Genomic DNA, 20,516 nt, shown 5'->3' with positions numbered 1-20,516 from the left:
ATGTTCAGAAAGCTCAAAAAAATTCAAAATAACACCAAGAAGGAATTCAGTATCCTACCAGATAAATTTAACAATGAGATTAAAATAATTAAAAAGAATCAAGCAGAAATTCTGGAGCTGAAAATGCAAGTGGCATACTGATGAATGCATTAGAGTCTTTTAATAGCAGAATTGACCAAGCAGAAGAAAGAATTAGTGAACTTGAAGACAGACTATTGGAAAATGTACAGTCAGAGGAGACAAAAGAACGAAGAAAATGAAGCATGCTTACAAGATCTAGAAAGCCTCAAAAGAAAGAGATTGGGGTAGAAAGTTTAATCAAAAGAATAGTAACAGAGGACTTCCCAAACGTAGAGAAAGATATCAGTGTTCAAGTACAAGAAGGTTATAGAGCACCAAGAAGATTTAACCCAAAGAAGACTACCTCCAGCATTTAATAGTCTAACTCCCAAAGCTTAATGATAAAGAAGGGATCCTACAAGCAGCAAGAGAAAAGAAACATAACATACTAAGGAACTCCAATACATCTGGCAGCAGACTTCTGAGTGGAAACTTTACAGTCCCGGAGAGAAAAGTATGACATACTTAAAGTGTGTAAGGAAAAAATTTTTACCCTAGAGTAACATATCTGATGAAAATATTCTTCAAATATGAAGGAGAAATGAAGACATTCCCAGAAAAACAAAAGCTGAGGGATTTTATCAACACTAGACATGTCCTACAAGAACTGCTAAAGGGAATTCTTCAATCTGAGAAAAACCACATCAATGAGTAACATGAAATCACTGGAGGGTACATAACTCACTGGTCATAGTAAGTACACCAAAAAACAGAATATAACACCGTAATTGTGATGTGTAAACTACTCGTGTCTTGAGTAGAAAGACTAAAAGATGAGCCTATCAAAAATAATAACTAAAACAACATTTTAAGGCATACACAATATAGGATATAAATGAAAACAAAAGTTTAAAAGTAGAGGGATGAAGTTAAAATGTAGAGATGTAGCATTTTTATTAGTTTTCTCTTTGTTTGTTTGTTTGTTAGTTTATTTATGCAGTCATAAGTGGCTGGGCACAGTGGCTCATGCCTGTAATCCCAGCACTTGGAGGCCAAAGCAGGTGGATCACTTGGGCCCAGGAATTTGAAACCAGCCTGGGCAACACGGCAAAACCCCATCTCTACTAAAAATACAAAAATAAGCTAGGCATAGTGGCTCACGCCTGTAATTCCAGCCACTCAGGAGGCTGAGGCATGAGAATTGCTTGAACCAGTGAGCCGAGATCATGCCACTGCACCCTAGCCTGTGCAACAGAGTGAGACTCTGTCTTCCAAAAAAGTAAATAAACAAGTCATAATTTAAAAATAATCATTATAAGATATCATTTGCAAGCCTCATTATAACCACAAATCAAAAAATATATAACAGATACACAAAAAATAAAAACAGAGAGGCTTCCACCAAGATGGCCGAATAGGAACAGCTCTGGAGCACAGTTCCCAGCAAGAGAGACACAGAAGGTGAGTGACCTCCGCATTTCCAATGGAGATACCAGGTTCATCTCAATGGGACTGGTTGGACAATGGGTGTAGCCCAAGAAGGGCAAACCGAGGCAGGACGGGGCACTGCCTCACCCAGGAACTGGCCGGAGGACTTCCCTCCTATCCAACAGAGGACATGGGGACTTTTCCCCTCCAGCACTCCAGTTCAGATAATACGCTTCTCCCTTAGCCTGTACAGCCCACAGACCAGGAGATCCCCCCGAAAAAGTCCATGGGTTTCTAACACAGACCTGAATGGCTGTTCCAGCCAGCATGTGGGATATCAACACAGATTTGGTGTGGCTGTTTTAACTGGCGCTTGGAACACCTGCAAGACAGAGCCTCCCACTCCTCAAAAAAAAGGGGGAGCTGAAGGCAGGGAGCCAAGTGATATGGCTTGGCAGGTCCCACCCCCACAAAGACCAACCAACTGAAGCCCTCTGGTCTGAGAGTGTCACAGCCAGCACATCAGTTTGAGCTCTACCCAGAATGGTCAGGAAGGGCGTCCGCCATTGCTGAGGTAGTTCTAACCTTCCCTGTGTAAACAAAACTGAGAGAACATTTACACAGCAGCCAGACCGAGCCTGCAGCAGCTCAGCAGCACCTCCGCAGGCAGACTGTGACTAGACTCCTTCTTTGCTAGGCAGGGCATCCCAGGACAGAGCACCTGGGAAAAGGGGCAGTTGTGAGTTACACTGTAGCAGACTTAAACATCCCTGCCCAGCAGCTCTAAAGGGAGTAATGGAGCTCCTAGCACAGCACTTGAGCTCCAATAAGGAACAGAGTGCCTCCTCAAGCAGCTCCCTGACCCCCGTATATCCAAAAAGATGCCTTATACAGGAGAGCTCTGGCTGACATCTGGCAGGTACCCTTCTGGGACAAAGCTACTAGAGGAAAGAACAGGCTGCAATCCTTGCTGTTCTGAAGCCCCTGCAGGTGATTCCCAGGCAAGCAAGATCTGGAGTGGACCTCCAACAGTCCTAGAGCAGAAAACTGAAAAACAGAAAAAAATAGCTTCAACGTCAACAGAAAGGGTAACCACTCAAAGACCCCGTCTGAAAGTCACCAACTTCAAAGAACAAAGGTAGATAAATCCATGAAGATGGGAAGAAACCAGTGCAAACAGGATGAAATCACCAAAAACCAGAACACCTCTCCTCCTCCAAGGGATCACAACTCCTCACCAGCAAGGGAACAAAACTGGATGGAGAATGAGTTTGATAAATTGACGAAAGCAGGCTTCAGAAGGTGGGTAATAACAAAATTCTCTGAGCTAAAGGAACATGTTCTAACCCAATGCAAATAAACTAAAAACCTTGAAAAAAGATTAGACGAAATGCTAACTAGAATAACCAGCTTAGAGAAGCACATAAACAACTTGATGGAGCTGAAAACACAGCACAAGAACTTCATGAAGCATACACAAGTTTCAATAGCCAAATTCATCAAGCAGAGAAAAGGATATCAGAGATTGAAGATCAACTCAATGAAATAAAACAAGAAGGCATGATTAGAGGGAAAAAAAAGAGTGAAAAGAAACAAACAAAGCATCCAAGAAATATGGGATTGTGTGAAAAGACCTAATCTACGTTTGAATGGTGTACCTGAATGTGATGGGAAGAATGAATCCAAGCTAGAAAACACTCTTCAGGATATTATCCAGGAAAACTTCCCCAATCTAGCAAGGCAGGCCAACATTCAAATCCAGGAAATACAGAGAACACCACAAAGATATTCCTCAAGAAGAGCAAACCCAAGGCACATAATCTTCAGATTCACCAAGGTTGAAAAGAAGGAAAAAATGCTAAGGGAAGCCAGAGAGAAAGGTCAGGTTACCCACCAAGGGAAGCCCATCAGACTTACAGTGGATCTCTTGGCAGAAACCCTACAAGCCAGAAGAGAGTGGGGGCCAATATTCAACATCTCTGAAGAAAAGAACTTTCAACCCAGAATTTCATATCCAGCCAAACTAAGCTTCATAAGTGAAGGAGAAATAAAACCAACCAGTCTCTCAGACCACAGTGCAATTAAATTAGAACTTAGGATAAAGAAACTCACTCAAAACCACACAACTATGTCGAAACTGAACAACCTGCTCCAGAATGATGATTGGATAAATAATGAAATAAAGGCAGATATAAAAACATTCTTCGAAACCAATGAGAATGAAGACACAACATACTAGAATCTCTGGGACACATCTAAAGCAGTGTCTAGAGGGAAATTTATAGCAATAAATGCTCACATGAGAAGCAAGGAAAGATCCAAAATTTACACCCTATCATTAAAATTGAAAGAGCTAGAGGAACAAGATCAAACAAATTCAAAAGCTAGCAGAAGACAAGAAATAACTAAGATCAGAGCAGAATTGAAGGAGATACAGACAGAAAAAAATCTTCAAAAAAATCAGTAAATCCAGGAACTAGTTTTTTGAAAAGATCGACAAAATAGACAGACCACTAGCCAGACTAATAGAAAAAAAAAGAGAAAAGAATTAAATACATACAATAAAAAAATTATAAAGGGGATATCACCACTGATTCCACAGAAATACAAACTACCATCAGAGATTACTACAAACACCTCTATGCACATAAACCAGTACATCTAGAAGAAATGGTTAAATTCCTGGACACTTACACCCTCCCAAGACTAAAGTAGGAAGAAGTTGAATCCCTGAATAGACTAATAACAAGGTCTGAAGTTGAGGCAGCAATTAATAGCCTACCAACCAAAAAAAGTCCAGGTCCAGCTGGGTTCACAGCCAAATTCTACCAGACATACAAAGAGGAGCTGGTACTATATCTTCTGAAACTATTCAAAACCATACAAAAAGAGGGAATCCTCCCTAACTCATTATATGAGACCAATATCATCTAATACTAAAACCTGGCAGAGACACAACTAAAAAAGAAAATTTCAGTCTAATATCCATGACGAACATCGTTGCAAAAATCTTCAATAAAATACTGGCCAAGCAAATGCAACAGCACATAAAAAGCTTATCCATCATGATCAAGTAGGCTTCATCCCAGGGATGCAAGGCTGGTTCAACATATGCAAATCTATAAATGTAATCCATCACATAAACAGAACCAAAGACAAAGACCACATGGTTATCTCAATAGATGCAGAGAAGACCTTCGACAAAATTCAAAAGTCCTTTATGCTAAAAACTTTCAGTAAACTAGGTATCGAAAGAATGTATCCCAAAATAATAAAAGCTATTTATGACAAACCCACAACCAATATCATACTGAATGGGCAAAAACTGGAAGCATTCCATTTGAAAACTGGCACTAGACAAGGGTGCCCTCTCTCACCATTCCTATTCAACATAGTATTGGAAGTTTTAGCCAGAGCAATCAGGCAAGAAAGAGAAATAAAGGGCATTCAATTAGGAAAAGAGGAAGTCAAATTGTCTCTATTTGCAGATGACATGATTGTATATTTAGAGCATGTCATAGTCTCAGCCCAAAATCTCCTTAAGATGATAAGCAACTTCAGCAAAGTCTTAGGATACAAAATCAATGTACAGAAATCACAAGCATTTCTATACACCAACAACAGACAAACAGAGAGCCAAATCATGAGTGAACTGCCATTCACAGTTGCTATAAAGAGAGTAAAATACCTAGGAATACAACTAACAAAGGACATGAAGGACCTCTTCAAGAACTACAAACTACTGCTCAAGGAAATGAGAGAGGACACAAACAGATGGAAAAACATTCCATGCTCATGATTAGGAAGAATCAATATTGTAAAGATGGCCATATTGTCCAAAGTAATTTATAGATTCAATGCTATCCCCATCAAGCTACCATTGACTTTCCTCACAGAACTGGAAAAAACCTTAAACTTCATATGGAACCAAAAAAGAGCCCGCATAGCCAAAACAATCCTAAGCAAAAGGAACAAAGCCAGAGGCATCGTGCTACCTGACTTCAAACAATACTACAAGGCTACCATAATCAAAACAGCATGGTACTGGTACCAAAACAGAGATATAGACCAATGGAACAGAACACAGGCCTCAGAAGTAACGCCACACATCTACAACCTTCTGATCTTTGACAGACCTGTCAAAAACAAGCAATGGAGAAAGGATTCGCTGTTTAATAAATGGTGTTGGGAAAACTGGCTAGCCATGTGCAGAAAGCTGAAACTGGACCCTTTCCTTACACCTTATACAAAAATTAACTCCAGATGGATTAAAGATTTAAACATAAGACCCAACATGATAAAAATCCTAGAAGAAAACCTAGGCAATACTATTCAGAACATAGGCGTAGGCAAGGACTTCATGACTAAAACACAAAAAGCAATGGCTACAAAAGCCAAAATAGACAAATGGGATCTAATTAACCTTAAGAGCTTCTGCACCTCAAAAGAAACAATCATTAGTTAATGGCAAGCAACAGAATGGGAAAAAAATTTTGCAAGCTACTCATCTGAAAAAGGGCTACTATCCACAGTCTACAAAGAACTAAAACAAACGTACAAGAAAAAAAAAAAACATCAAAAGTGGACAAAGGATATAAACAGACACTTTTCAAAAGCAGACATTTATGCAGCCAACAAACATGAAAAAATGCTCATCATTACTGGTCATTAGAGAAATGCAAATCAAAACCACATTGAGATACCATCTCACATTAGTCAGAATGACAATCATTGAAAAATCTGGAGAGGATGTGGAGAAATAGGAACACTTTTACATTGTTGGTGGGAGTGTAAATTAGTTTAACCATTGTGGAAAACAGTGTGGCGATTCCTCAAGGTTCTAGAAATAGAAATACCATTTGACCCAGAAATCCCTACTGGGAATATACCCAAAGGATTATCAATTGTTCTATTATAAAAATACATGCACACATTATATTCATTGTGGCACTGTTCACAATAGCAAAGACTTAGAAACAACCCAAATGCCCATCAATGATAGACTAGATAAAGAAAATGTGGCAAAAAAAAAATGTGGCACATATACACCATGGAATACTATGCAGCCACAAAAAAGGATGAGTTCGTGTCCTTTGCAGAGACATGGTTGAGTCTGGAAACCATTATTCTCAGCAAACTGACACAAGAACAGAAAACCAAACACTGCATGTTCTCACTCGTAGGTGGGTGTTGAACAATGAGAACACATGGACACAGGGAGGGGAACATCACACACTGGGTGGGGTCTGTTTGGGGGTGGCATGCAGGGGAGGGATAGCAGGGGGTGGGGAGGTTGGGGAGGGATAACATTGGGAGAAATATATAATGTAGGTGACGAGGGGATGGGGGCAGCAAACCACCATGACATGTGTGTACCTATGTAACAATCCTGCAAGATCTGCACATGTACCCCAGAACTTAAAGTATAATAATAAAAAAATTCAAACATGCCATGAGAGAAAATCATAATCACTAAAAGAAAGACAGGAAGGAAAGAAAGAAAGAAGACCACAAAACAACCAGAAAACAAATTTTTAAAACTACAGTAGTAAGTCCTTACTTATCAATAATAACATTGACTGTAAGTGAACTAAACCTCAATCAAAAGACACAGAGTAGCTGAATGGATTTTTTTAAAAACCCATTGATCTGTCGCCTATTAAAAAAACACACCTGACCTATTAAACACATATAGACTTAAAGGGATAGAAAAAGATATTTCACGCCAATGAAAACCAAAAAAAGAATAGAAGTACCTCTACTTACATCAGACAAAATAGATTTCAAGACAAAAATGATAAGAAAAGACAAAGAAGGTCACTATATAATGATAAAGGGATCAATTCAGCAAAAGGATGTAACAATTGTAAATATCTATGCACCCAACACTAGACAATTCATATATATAAAGCAAATATTATTAGAGCAAAAAAGGAAGACCCCAATACAATAATAACTGGAGATTTCAATGCCCCACTTTCAACATTGGACAGATCATACAGTCAGAAAAATCAACAAAGAAACATTAGATTTAATCTGCACTATAGACCAAATGGACCTAACAGATATTTACAGAGCATTTCATCCAATGACTACAGAATACATATTGCTTTCCTGAGCAAGCACATGGATCATTCTCAAGGACAGATCCTATGTTAGGCCACAAAACAAGTCTCAATAAAATTCAACAAAAAATTTGAAATAATATCAAGCAACTTCCCTGACCACAATGGAATAAAATTAGAAATCACAAGAGGAATTTTGGAAACTATACAAACACATAGAAATTAAACAATGTGCTCCTGAATGATCAGTGGGTCAGTAAAGAAATTAAGAAGGAATTGAAAAATTTTTTGAAACAGATGATAAGGAAACACAACATACCAAAGTTTATGGAATCCAGTGAAAGCAGTACTAAGGGTAAGTTTATAGCAATAAATGCCTACATCTAAAAGGTAGAAGAACTTCAAATAAACAACTGGAAAAGAAAGAGCAAACCAAACCCAAAGTTGAAGAAATAATAAAGAACAGAGCAGAAATAAAAGAATTTGAAATTTTAAAAAATATGAAAGATCAATGAAACGTTGGTTTTTTGAAACATTAATAAAAAGACAAGTATTTAGCCAGACTAAGAAAAAAGAGAGAAGATCCAAATAAATAAAATCAGAAATGGAAAATGAAATATTACAACTGATATTTGAAGAAATTTGAAGGATCATGGGCACTATGAACAACCATATGCCAAAATATTGGAAAAGCTAGAAGAAATAGACAAATTCCTAGACACACACAACCTACCAGGATTAAATCATGAAGAAGTTTAAAATGTGAACAGACCAATAACAAGCAGTGAAAGTGAAGCCATAATAAAAAGTCTCCCAGCAAAGAAAAGCCTAGCATCCAATGACCTCACAGGTGAATTCTACCAAACATTTAAAGAACTAATATCAACGCTGCTCAAACTATTCTGAAAAATAGAGAGGAGGGACTCATTCTATGAGGCCAAACTCATTCTCTTTGGTGTCACCCTGACACCAAAACCAAAGACACAGAAAAAAAGAAAACTATAGGCCAATACCCCTAATGGATATCGATGCAATATTCCTCAATAAAAAATACTAGCAAACTGAATTCAACAACACATTCAAAAAATTATTCATCATGACTCAGTGGGACTTATTCCTGAGATGCAAGAATGGTTCGTCATACACAAATCAATAAATGTGATATACCACATCAACATAATGAAGGACAAAAACTATTTGATCATTTCAGTTGAAGCTGAAAAAGCTTGGTAAAATTCAGCATCCCCTCATAAAGACTCTTTAAAAAACACTGAAGATAGAAGGTACATACCTCAACATAATAAAAGCCATATATGACAGACCCACAGCTAGTGTCACACTGAATGGAAACTGAAAGCCTTTCCTCTAAGATCTGGAACACAGCGAGGAGGCCCACTTTCACCACTCTTTTTCAACATAGCACTGGAAGTCCTAGCTCGAGCAATCAGGCAAGAGAAAGAAATAAAGGGCATACAAACTGGAAAAGAAGTCAAATTATCCTTGTTTTCAGATGAGATAATTTTATATTTGGAGAAACCTAAAGACTCCATAGAAAAACTATTAGAACTGATACATGCAGTGAAGTTGCAGGATACAAAATCAACATACAAAAATCAAGAGCATTTCCATATGCCAACAGCAAACAATCTGAAAAAGAAATCAAGAAAATAATCCCATTTACAATAGCTACAAATAAAATAAAACACCAAGGAATAAACTTGACCAAAGCAGTGAAAGGTCTCTACAATGAAATCTATGAAACATCGATGCAAGAAATTGAAGAGGATGCCAAAAAAATTAGGAAGATATCCCATGTTCATGGATCGGAAGAATCAATTTTGTTAAAATGTCCACACTACCTAAAATAATCTACAGATTCAGTGCAATCCCTATTAAAATATCAATGACATTTCTGTGAATGTCAGAAATAGAAAAATTAATCCTAAAATTTATATGGAACTCCAAAAATCAAGAATAGCCAAAGCCACCCTGTCTTAAAAGGACAAAACTGGAGGAATCACATGACTTGACTTCAAATTATACTACAGAGCTATAGTAACCAAACAGCATAGTATTGGCATAAAAATAGACACATAGACCAATGCAACAATAGAGAACCCAAAAACAAATCCATATACCTACAGTGAATTCATCTTCAACAAAGCTACCAAGCACAAACATTAGGGAAAGGATAGTCTCTTTAATAAATGGCACTGGGAAAACTGGACATCTATACGCAGAAGAATAAAACTGTCTCTCACCATATACAAAAATCAAATCAAAATAGATTAAAGACTTAACTCTAAGACTTCAAACCATGAAACTACTACAAGAAAACATTAAGGAAAACCTCCGGGACATTGGTCTGGGTAAAGATTTCTTGAGTATGGCTAAGTGCAGTCACTCATGACTGTAATCCCAGCACTTTGGGAGGCCGAGGCGTGCAGAACAGCTGAGGTGAGGAGTTCAAGACCAGCCTGGCCAACATGGCAAAACCCCATCTCTACTGAAAATACAAAAATTAGCCTCATGTGCTGACATGTGCCTATAATTCCAGCTATTTGGGAGGCTGATGCAAGAGAATTGCTTGAACTTGGGAGGCAGAAGTTGCAGTCAGCCAAGATGGGGTCCCTGCACTCTAGCCTGGGTGACAGAGCAAGACTCCATCTCCAAAAGAAAAAAAAAGATTTCTTGAGTAATATCTCACAAGTACAGGCAACCAAAGCAAAAATGGATAAATAGGACCACATCAAATTTAAAAGCTTTAGTATAGCAAAGCAAACAAAGTGAAGAGACAAACCACAGAATGTGAGAAAATACTTGCAAACTATCCACCTGACAAGGATTAATAACCATAATGTATAAGGAACTCAAACAACTCTAAGGAAAAACCTCAGGTGATCCGCCTGCCTTGGCTTCCCAAAGTGCTGGAATTATAGGCATGATCCACTGTGCCTGGCCAATCCAATTTTTAAATGTGCAAAACTGAATCCTACTGCATCCATTAGAAAAAGTAAAAATGAATGTGTGAGAGATCTGAACAGACATATCTCAAAAGAAGACATACAAATGGCAAACATGTATGTGAAAAGGTGCTCAGCTCATCAGAAAAATGTAAATCGAAACTATGATACCACCTAATCCCAGTGTAAATGGCTTTTATCCCAAAGACAGGCAATAATGAATGTCGGCAACGATGTGGAGGAAAGGTAACCCTTGTGTACTGTTAGTGGGAATGTAAATTAGCACAACCGCTATAGAGAACAGTGTAGAGGTTCCTCAAATAGCTAAAAATAGAGCTACCATATGATCCAGTCATCTCACGGCTATGTATATACCTGAAAGAAGGGAAATTAGTATATCGTAGAGATATCTGCACTTCCATGTTTATTCCAGAACTATTGACAAATATAGCCAAGATTTGGAAGCAACCAAACTGTCTGTCAGCAGATTAATGGATAAAGAAAATGTAGTACATATACACAATGGAGTACTAGTCCACCATAAAAAGAATGTCAGTCATTTGCAACAATACTGATGGAATGGAAGGACATTATTTTGAGTGAAATAATCCAGGCACAGGTAGACAAACATCACGTTCTCATTTATTTGTGGGATCTAAAAACTAAAACAATGAACTCATGGAGATAGAGAGTAGAAGGATGGTTACCACAGTCTGGGAAGGGTTGTTGGAGGGGAGTGGGGATGGTTAATAAATACAAAAACTATAGTTGTATGTATATTGTATGTATAGAATGAATAAGATATAGTATTCGATAGCACCATACGGTGATACAGTCAACAATAATTTACAATACATTTTAAAATAAAGAGTAGAATTGGATTTTTTTGTAACATAAAGAGAATACATGCTACAAGTGATGGATACCCCATTTAACCTGATGTGGGATGTGGTTAGTATGCATCATATGCCTGTATTAAAATATCTCATGTACCCCACAAATATATATACCCACTTTGTACCATTTTCTTTCTTTCTTTTTTGAGACACAGTCTCACTCTGTCACCCAGGCTGGTGTGCAGTGGTGTGATCTCAGCTTACTGCAACCTCCACCTCCCCAGCTCAAGCGATTCTTGTGCCTCAGCCTCCCAAGTAGCTAAGATTATAGGCACCTCCCACCAGGCCCAGCTAATTTCTGTATTTTTAGTTGAGATGGGGTTTAATCGTGGCCAGACTAGTGTTGAACTCCTGGCCTCAAGTTCAATCATGGCCAGGCTAGTGTTGTCCAGGTTAGTGTTGAACTCCTGGCCTCAAGTAATCCACCCACCTCTGCCTCCCAAAGTGCTGAGATTACAGGTGTGAATCACCGCGCCCATCCTTGTTCCCACACTTTCTATCTCACTTACCTGCCTATTTTTCCCCTCCTACACAGTTAACATTATCTAATATATCATGTGTATTTTCCAGTCTCCCTCTAGAATGTAAGCTTCATGGGAGCAAGAATTTTAATCTGTTTTCTTCAGTGTTATGTCTTTGTTCAGTGTTATGTCCCCAGCATCTAAAATAGTGCCTGCAAAAAAGTCAGTTTTCAATGAATATGTTTTGCATAATTGAAGGCAGAGTCAGTAAAACACAATCCTTTTGAAATCCCTTGGAAACACATTTCTAGGCAGTTAACAATAATTTTTCTTTGAATTTAATTCTCCTACCAATATTTCTGCCTAGAATATGTTTTTCTCATTTAAAATTGCTATACAAGACAAAATGAACATTCTTGATAGGTTTAAAAAATTGTTTAATTTATTGCTCCCTTTCCTTCAACCGGTCTTTAACATCTGCCCAGAAGGAAATTGGATAAGTCAGACAAGGATCATTTATTACAAAGCCATGCCTTATGCTTTGTTCCCTTCTCAGCATTTCTAAATTGATATCTGCTGATTTACTGCACACTTTTCAAGGTATTGCTGCAAGCTTAATAATTTTCAAGGTCATCCCTTTCATCCTTCATTCAGTAAGACATTAAGCTGGCCTTTTTCCAGTTTTCAAGAATATATTAGTCCTCAGAAGCTGCTGCAAGCAAGGCAGCACTGTGGTGACCTTAACTAATTCGTGATATATCCCAGAAGGTAAAACATCAGGCATTGTAGATTTAAATACTTTGGTAAAGGTTCAAATAGTCATCAGTGAGCCAAAACTGAGATTCAAATGTGGTGGTTCACACTTGTAATCCCAGCGTTTTGGAAGGCCGAGGCAGGAGAATCACTTGAGGCTAAGAGTTTGAGACCACTCTGGGCAATATAGCAAGACCCTGTCTCTTAAAAAAAAAAAAAAAGAAAAGAAAAGAAAAGAAAAATGAGCCAATGGCAGACTTCTGCAGTCCTAGCTACTAGAGAGGCTGAAGCCAGAGGATGACTGGAGCCAGGAATTCCAGGCTGCTATGAGCTATGATCATGTCCCTGCACTCCAGCCCAGGTGACAGAGTGAGATCCCATCTCTAAAAAGGGAACGAGTAAAATGTGCTGAATGTCTCCTGAGTGCAAAGCCTGTGCTAGTTGTTCCCTCTCTGTGGATTGCTGCCTTATTAATATGCATGACATCAACTGTGGAGTTAATCTAATCAAGCTCTGCCATTTGCACAGCAGGCAGAATGGCAAGGACCCAACTGGCTGTAGCAGGCTCTTCATTTGTGTTCACTTTTCAGGGGTTTGTTTCATCACAGAACCACTGAAATTGGCAGGGGGCACAATGTCAGTGGTTCTGTTTTAGTTGATAGCATATTTCCCTATTTATGTAATTACTGAAGAGTATCCTTTATTTATTCATTCATTTACAGAATACATACTTACTGTGTCCACAATGCCATACAAGGCATTATGGTTATAGCAGTAAACAAAACAACAGTTCCAAAACTTAGGAAGTTTACAACTGATTGTGTCACCCGGTTTTTATAATTCTTGTTCTAATAACTACAAATAAATATGAAAGAGAGTATTGACAGCTGATACTTTTTCCACCCCTAAAAAGCCTTAAACCAAGAATGAGCAAAAAAAAGAAAGCAGGGGCTGTACTAATTCTCATTCGTATTTTCAGCAAGTGTCATCCAGTCATACTGAGAAAGGTGAGTAGATATCACTCTACCTGCCCATCACTCCAGGACCCGTCACACCATAACAACACCTCATGTTACATGCCTTCTCTCAAATGAAGACACCCAGTTGTTCTGAATCATAAACCGTTGGCAATGGGAAATCCACAGTAAGTACTCAGAGTTGTAATTATTATAGCATTTGGGACATGTATTAATCCAATCTATCATCGCTATAAAGAAATACCTGAGGATGAGTAATGTATAAAGAAAAGAGGTTTAGTAGCCAGGCATGGTGGCGCATGCCTGTAGTCCCACCTATTTGAGAGACTGAGGCAGGAGAATCACTTGAACCCGGGAGGCAGAGGTTGCAATGAGCCAAGATTGCACCACTGCTCTCCAGCCTTGGGTGACAGAGCAAGAACCTGTAGAAAGAAAGAAAGAAAGAAAGAAAGAAAGAAAGAAAGAAAGAAAGAAAGAAAGAAAGAAAGAAAGAAAGAAAGAAAGAAAGAAAGAAAGAAAGAAAGAAAGAAAGAAAGAAAGAAAGAAAGAAAGAAAGAAGGAAGGAAGGAAGGAAGGAAGGAAGGAAGGAAGGAAGGAAGGAAGGAAGGAAGGAAGGAAGGAAGGAAGGAAGGAAGGAAGGAAGGAAGGAAGGAAGGAAAGGAAGGAAGGAAGGAAGGAAGGAAGGAAGGAAGGAAGGAAGGAAAAGAAAGAAAGAGAAAGAAGGAAAGAAGGAAGGAAGGAAGGAAGGAAGGAAGGAAGGAAGGAAGGAAAGAAAGAAGGAAAGAAGGAAAGAAGGAAAGAAAGAAAAGAGGTATCATTGGCTCACAGTTCCACAGGCTGTGAAGGAGGCATGATGCTTGATCTCCTTGGCATCTGGAGAGGCCTCAGGAAACACACAATGATGGCAGCAGATGAAGGGGAAGCAAGTGCATCTTACATGGCAGGAGTAGGAGCAAGGCCAGGGGGACGGGCTACACACTTAAACAACCAGATCTTTCAAGGACTCACTCATTCACTACCATGAGAACAGCACCAAGGAGAAGGTGCTAAACCATTCATAAGATATCCACCCCCATGATCCAATAACCTCCCACCTGGCCCCACCTCCAATATTGGGGATAACAATTCAACATGAGATTAGGTTGGGGACACAGATCCAAATTATATCAAGGCTGCATCAGCTCACAAAATTCAGATGCTTAAATGCAAAAAAAAAAAAGTATTTGCGAATCATTTTCTTTTACCATTTCTAGCCTGCCAGCTTGTGCAGCCCACCAGGTTTCCTGAGCTTCGGAGCTTGCATTGCTTTCCACTTATTATTTGCCCCTGAGAAGCCCTGTTTACAAGCCTCAGAAGTTCATTCTCTTTCCCAAATTGGAGGAAGTAATGTTAAATACTTCCAGGATATTTGGATAGAGTTGTTATTAGTGAGCACTGAACACACAGGATGTGAGGCAAGTTATTTTCTAGTACAGGTAGTGCTGTGGTCTCAGTGTTTGTGTCCTACCCAAATCCACATGTTGAAACTTAATCAATGTGATAGTACTAAGAGGTGAGGCTTTTGGGAGGTGATAAGGTCATGAGGGCTCTGCCTCCTCAAATGGGATTAGTGCCCTTATAAAAGAGGCCCAAGGGAGACTGTTTGCCCTTTCCGTCATGTTGAGGACACAATGAGAACATACCATCTACGACAAATGGGTCCTCACCAGACATCAAATCTGCTGGCACCTTGATCCTGGACTTCCCAGCCTCCAGAACTGTGAGCAATACATTTCTGTAGCTTGTAAATTACCCAGTGTAAGGGATTTTGTTACAGCAGTCTGAACAGACTAAAACAGGTAGGAAGCAAAAATTAAAGCAACTTCTGAGAACCTGGATAAAAAGGGATAAGGATTAGGATGGCTAATGCGGACCCATTTGTTAGATATCCAACTGCGTACAACAGCCATTTTCTGGAAACATCCTTGGCTTTGCCTTTCGCACTCTCCTGCTTTTCTTCTCACATCTCTGGCTGCTTCTATTTAGTCTGTTTTATGGGTTACTCTTCCCTATCTGACCTCTATTTGTTAGAGAATTCCATGGCTCTGTCTTGGGTCACCTTCTCATCGCCATCTAGCTACGCTTTCTCCCGAAATCATCTCACTACACCCTGGTATTTAATTTACACTGTATAATATATGTAGTGTAAAAATATAATGTAATTAGTGTGTGTATGTGTGTGTGTGTGTGTGTATATAACAGTATACACTATAGTAATATGAGAGCTATATTACCATATATATATACCTCCCCTTGGACGTTTCAAATGTACCACAGACTCAGCATATCCAAACTAAACACATGTTCTTTCTTTCTCAACGCCTGGTCTTTTTTGCTCCCGATATCAATGAGTGGTGCCTCCCATTCACTCAGTTATACAAGCTGAAAACCCAGGTCTTACTGTAACATTTTCATCTTTCTTATTGCCCACATCCAATCCATCTCAAACTTTGGATCAGTTTGCCTCCTAAATATCTCTCAAATCTGCCCTCTTCACATCTACTGCTGTCACTTTAAGCCACACAGTGATCATAAATCCTCTAGATTTGACTCTTGTCTACCCACATTCATTTTGGTCTCTTTCAGAACTGCCAAAGTGATCATTCACAATGCAAAGTTCTCCAATGGCTTTTCCATTGCCCTTAGGATAAATGTGGCCCCTGCCTGCCTACATCAGCCCCCACTGGACATATGTCCTCCCTCTCTCCATCAAGCTCCCCAACCTGCCTTCAAGATCTCACATCTGCAGAATTTCCTTCAACCTGGAGATTCTCACTGTATTTTCTTTTTTTTTTTTTTGTTTTTGGTTATCTGGGGTTTTTTTGAGACAAGAGTCTTTTTGTTTTTGTTTTTGTTTTTGGTTATCTGGGGTTTTTTTGAGACAAGAGTCTTTTTTTTGGTGGGGGAGGAAGGCAGGAAGGGAGGGAAGAAGGACGGTAGGGAGGAAGGAAGGGATGAAGGAAGGAAGGGAGGACGCGGGGAGGGAGGGAAGAAGGATGGTAGGGAGGAAGGAAGGGAGGAAGCGGCGAGGGAGGGAGGGAAGGGAAGGAAGGAAATCAAGCAATGAGAGAGACATTGCCAACCTGGATCTAGAGGTTTACAAGTTGATTTCTTTTTTTTTGAGAGAAGGAAAGAAAAAAAAATAAGTAAAGGAGAGGAAGAAAGAGGAAGAGAAAGAGGGAGAGTAAATGGAAATATTGCTTTATTTTGAAAAAAATTGAGTATTAATAATGGCCAATCAATGTTTCATTTAAACTTATGGGTAGGTGTGATGTGGTATTGACAAGAATGTATATTTTGTGTATTTGAAGTGGAGAGCTCTATAAATATTTATTAAGTTTACTTGTTCCGGATCTGAGTTTGAGTCCTTGATATCCTTATTAATTTTCTGTCTCATTGAATCTAAGTCTCGTATCTGGGTGTTAGGATTGTTAGCTGTTGTTGTTGCATTGATCCTTTTACCACTATATCTTTGTTGCTTTAAAATCTATTTTCTCCGATACGAGAATTGCAACTCCTGCTTTTTATTTATTTATTATTTATTTTTGCTCTCCATTTGGTTGGTAAATCTTTCTCCATCCCTTTGTTTTGAGTCTTTGTGTATCCTTGCATGTGAAACAGGTCTGGATGTAAAATGCCATTGGGTTTTGGCTGTGTCTTTTGATTGGGGGATTTAGTCAATTTAAATTTAGGGTTGCTGCCATTTGATGTTGACTGGCTGTTTTATCCATTCGTTGGTGTAAATTCTTCTTTATGTTGGTGCTCTTTACTTTTTGGTGTATTTTTAGAAAGGCTAATACTGGTTGTTTCTTTCTGTGTGTAATGCTTCTTTCAGAAGCTCTTGTAAAGCAGGCCTGGTGGTAATAAAATCTCTGAGTTCTTGCTTGTTCATAAAAGATTTTATTTTTCCTTCAGTTGTGAAGCTTAGTTTGGCTGGATATGAAATTCTGGGCTGAAGGTTCTGTTCTCTGAGAATGTTGAATATTGGCCCCCACTCTCTTCTGGCTTGTAGAGTTTCTGCTGAGAGATCTGCTGTAAGTCTGATAAGCTTGCCTTTGTGGGTAACATGACCTTTCTCTCTGGCTGCCCTTAGTATTTTCTCCTTCATTTCAACCCTGGTGAATCTAACGATTATGTGCCTTGGGGTTGCTCTTCTTGAGGAATATCTTTGTGGTGTTCTCTGTATTATCTGGGGTTGAATTTTGACCTGCTTTGCTAGTTTAGGAAAATTTTCCTGAATAATATCCTGAAGGGTATTTTCCAGCTTGGATTCATTCTCTCCGTGGCATTCAGGTACACCTATCAAATGTAAATTTGGTCTTTTCACATAGTCCCACATTTCTTGGAGACTTTGCTCATTCCTTTTTATCCTTTTTTCTCTAATCTTTTCTTCACGTTTTATTTCATTAAGTTGGACTTTGACCTCTGATATCCCTTCTTCTGCTTGAACAATTCGAGTGTTTAAACCTGTGCATACTTCTCGGAGTTCCTGTATTGTATTCTTTAGTTCCATTAATTCACTCATACTCCGCTCTAAGTTGTCTATTCTCAATAGGATTTCATCAAACCTGTTTTCAAAGTTCCTAGTTTCTTTACGTGGTCTTTTAACTCACCGAAGTTTCTTATTATCCATTCCTTGAAGAGTGATTCTGTCATCAGGAGGCGCTCATTCTCCATCAAGCCTTGTTTCATTGTCGATGTGGAACTGTGATCATCTTTAGAGGGAGAGGCGTTCTGATTTTGAGTATTCTCAGCTTTTTTACGCTGGTTTCTTCCCGTCATTGTAAATTTATCCTCCTGTCTCTTTGAAATTACCAACTTTCAGATTAGGTCTCTTGAGTGGACGTCCAGGTTGTTAGTTCCCAGGGCCAGAGCAGCAGCGTTAAAACTGATGGTGCTTTTCTGCCCAGGATTCTCCTGTCTGGCTTCCTTCTTGTGTCCGTAGTAGGCGACTCTGCCTTCCCGGGGCTCCAAACCTCGGTCAGAAGGGGAACCGGTCCCGTTTACTCTGCGCCCAGTGCTCCCGCGCCGAGGTGCCGTCACAGCCGCTGCCGGGCTCTGGTGTCCTGCTGGGGACCCGTGTGGGTCCTCCGAACCTGTTTACTCTGCTCCGAGAGCTGCCGCGCCGAGGTGCCAGAACCGCTGCACCGGCCACGAGAGTCGCGCTGGCCACCCGTGTGTTTCCGCCACTGGGGGATCTCCTGCTCCGTGAGCAACCAGAATTTGTCTGAAAGTGTGGCGTCCTCTAGTTCTCCGCACCTTCCCTGAGAGTTGCAATCCCGGGATGTTAGCGATCGGCCATCTTGGATCGTCTTCTCACTATATTTTCTTCTCAGCATTTACTCTGCTTCATGCTTCAGGTCTCAACTGTCTTTTCCTCAACACTGACCATAAAAAGTTTTGTTAAATGACATTCAGGCTTGAGGTAGGGGACCCATAAGTAAGACTTCCCTTTTCTCTGACTGGGTTTAGAATCAATTGAGAGGTAAGATATGGCAGAAGGAATCAGATGGAGATCAAAGTATCAGTTTTACAATCAACACAGTATTTGAAAAACGAGGCTTAGATGTGCAGCAACATTGGTATCCCCAATAAAAACCCCAAATCAGGCAGCCTCATTCACCCAGTCTCCACTGCACTAAAATTCTACACACATGCCCACTGGACGGGCTCCCATGAAAGTCACCCCCAAGAGGAAGAATAGAATATGAGTCCAAGGGAGGAGAGGACAGCGGAGCCAGGCTATGCCCCTACCACCACCAGCCTCAAGATCCTTTCCTTTATTCACTAGCTGAGCAGCCCACTCCATCTCCACAGGGAGGAATAAGAGGCACCAAAAGAGGCTGAGTTTTTTGGGAAAATCCTTTCTCACAGAAACCAGAGGAGTGAATAAGAATCTACTCCTAGCAAATAGTTAAATAGATGGCTACACAATGCTAAGTTTATTAATCCGTTTTCATGCTGCTGATAAAGACATACCCAAGACTGGGAAGAAAAATAGGTTTAATAGGTTCATAGTTCCACATGGCTAGGGAGACCTCACAATCATGGCAGAAGGCGAAAGGCACTTCTTACATGGCGGCAGCAAGAGAGAATGAGAGAGAAGCGGAAGCAGAAACCCCTGATAAAGCCATCAGATCTTGTGAGACTTATTTACTACCACAGAACAGTATGGGTGAAATTGTTCCCATGACTCAATTATCTCCCACCAAGTCCCTCCCATAACTCATTGAATTATGGGACTACAATTCAAGGTAAGATTTGGGTAGAGACACAGAGCCAAACCATATCACTAAGTGTTAGAGATACAAAGATAAATAATAGCCAACATGTATTGAACACATACTACATGCCTACCTCTCACTCTCTTTTTTTTTTTTTTTGAGACATGGTCTCACTCTATTGCCCAGGTTGGACTGCAGTGGCATGATCACAGCTCTCACTTCAGCCTCCATCCTGGGCTCCAGCAATCCTCCCACCTCAGCCTCCTGAGGGGCTGAGACTACAGGCAGGCACCACCATGCCCAGGTAATTTTTAAATTTTTTGTAGAGATAAGGGTCTCCCTATGTTGCCCAGGATGGTCTCAGACTCCTGAGCTCAAGCAATCTTCCCACCTCAGCTTCCCAAAGTGTTGGAATTACACTTGTGAGCCATCATACCCAATTTCTAGCTGTCTTTTAAATGCTTTCTCTGTATTAATTCATTTAATATATTAGTAATTAATATAAATGTATGTGTTAATACATTAATAATTTCACATTTATACTAATATAATTTGATTTTATTTATTAACACAATTTATCATACCATAATTTAATATATTTATATAATGTGCAACATAACATATAACTATTATATAAAAATAACATATAC

General features: G+C 39.5%; 1 protein-coding gene across 28 annotated transcripts in view; it reads left to right on the top strand.

The window, feature by feature from the left end:
- FERMT2 (FERM domain containing kindlin 2) overlaps nucleotides 1–20,516 on the top strand; it is a 168,283-nt gene that overhangs the window by 24,343 nt on the left and 123,424 nt on the right. For 13 of the 28 annotated variants that reach the window (XM_078334973.1, XM_078334959.1, XM_078334970.1 and 10 more), the window contains one exon: nucleotides 13,606–13,770. The exons of the other annotated variants lie outside the window; for them this stretch is intronic. The gene's annotated coding sequence lies outside the window, so the exon portion shown is untranslated. The remainder of the gene's footprint in view (nucleotides 1–13,605; nucleotides 13,771–20,516) is intronic. 28 annotated transcript variants of the gene reach the window in all.

Source organism: Callithrix jacchus, chromosome 8, assembly GCF_049354715.1.
Source record: "Callithrix jacchus isolate 240 chromosome 8, calJac240_pri, whole genome shotgun sequence".
Classification (NCBI taxonomy): Eukaryota; Metazoa; Chordata; class Mammalia; order Primates; family Cebidae; genus Callithrix; species Callithrix jacchus.
The sequence above is the reverse complement of the archived record's forward strand: the minus strand, read 5'-3'. Positions and strand labels throughout refer to the sequence as shown.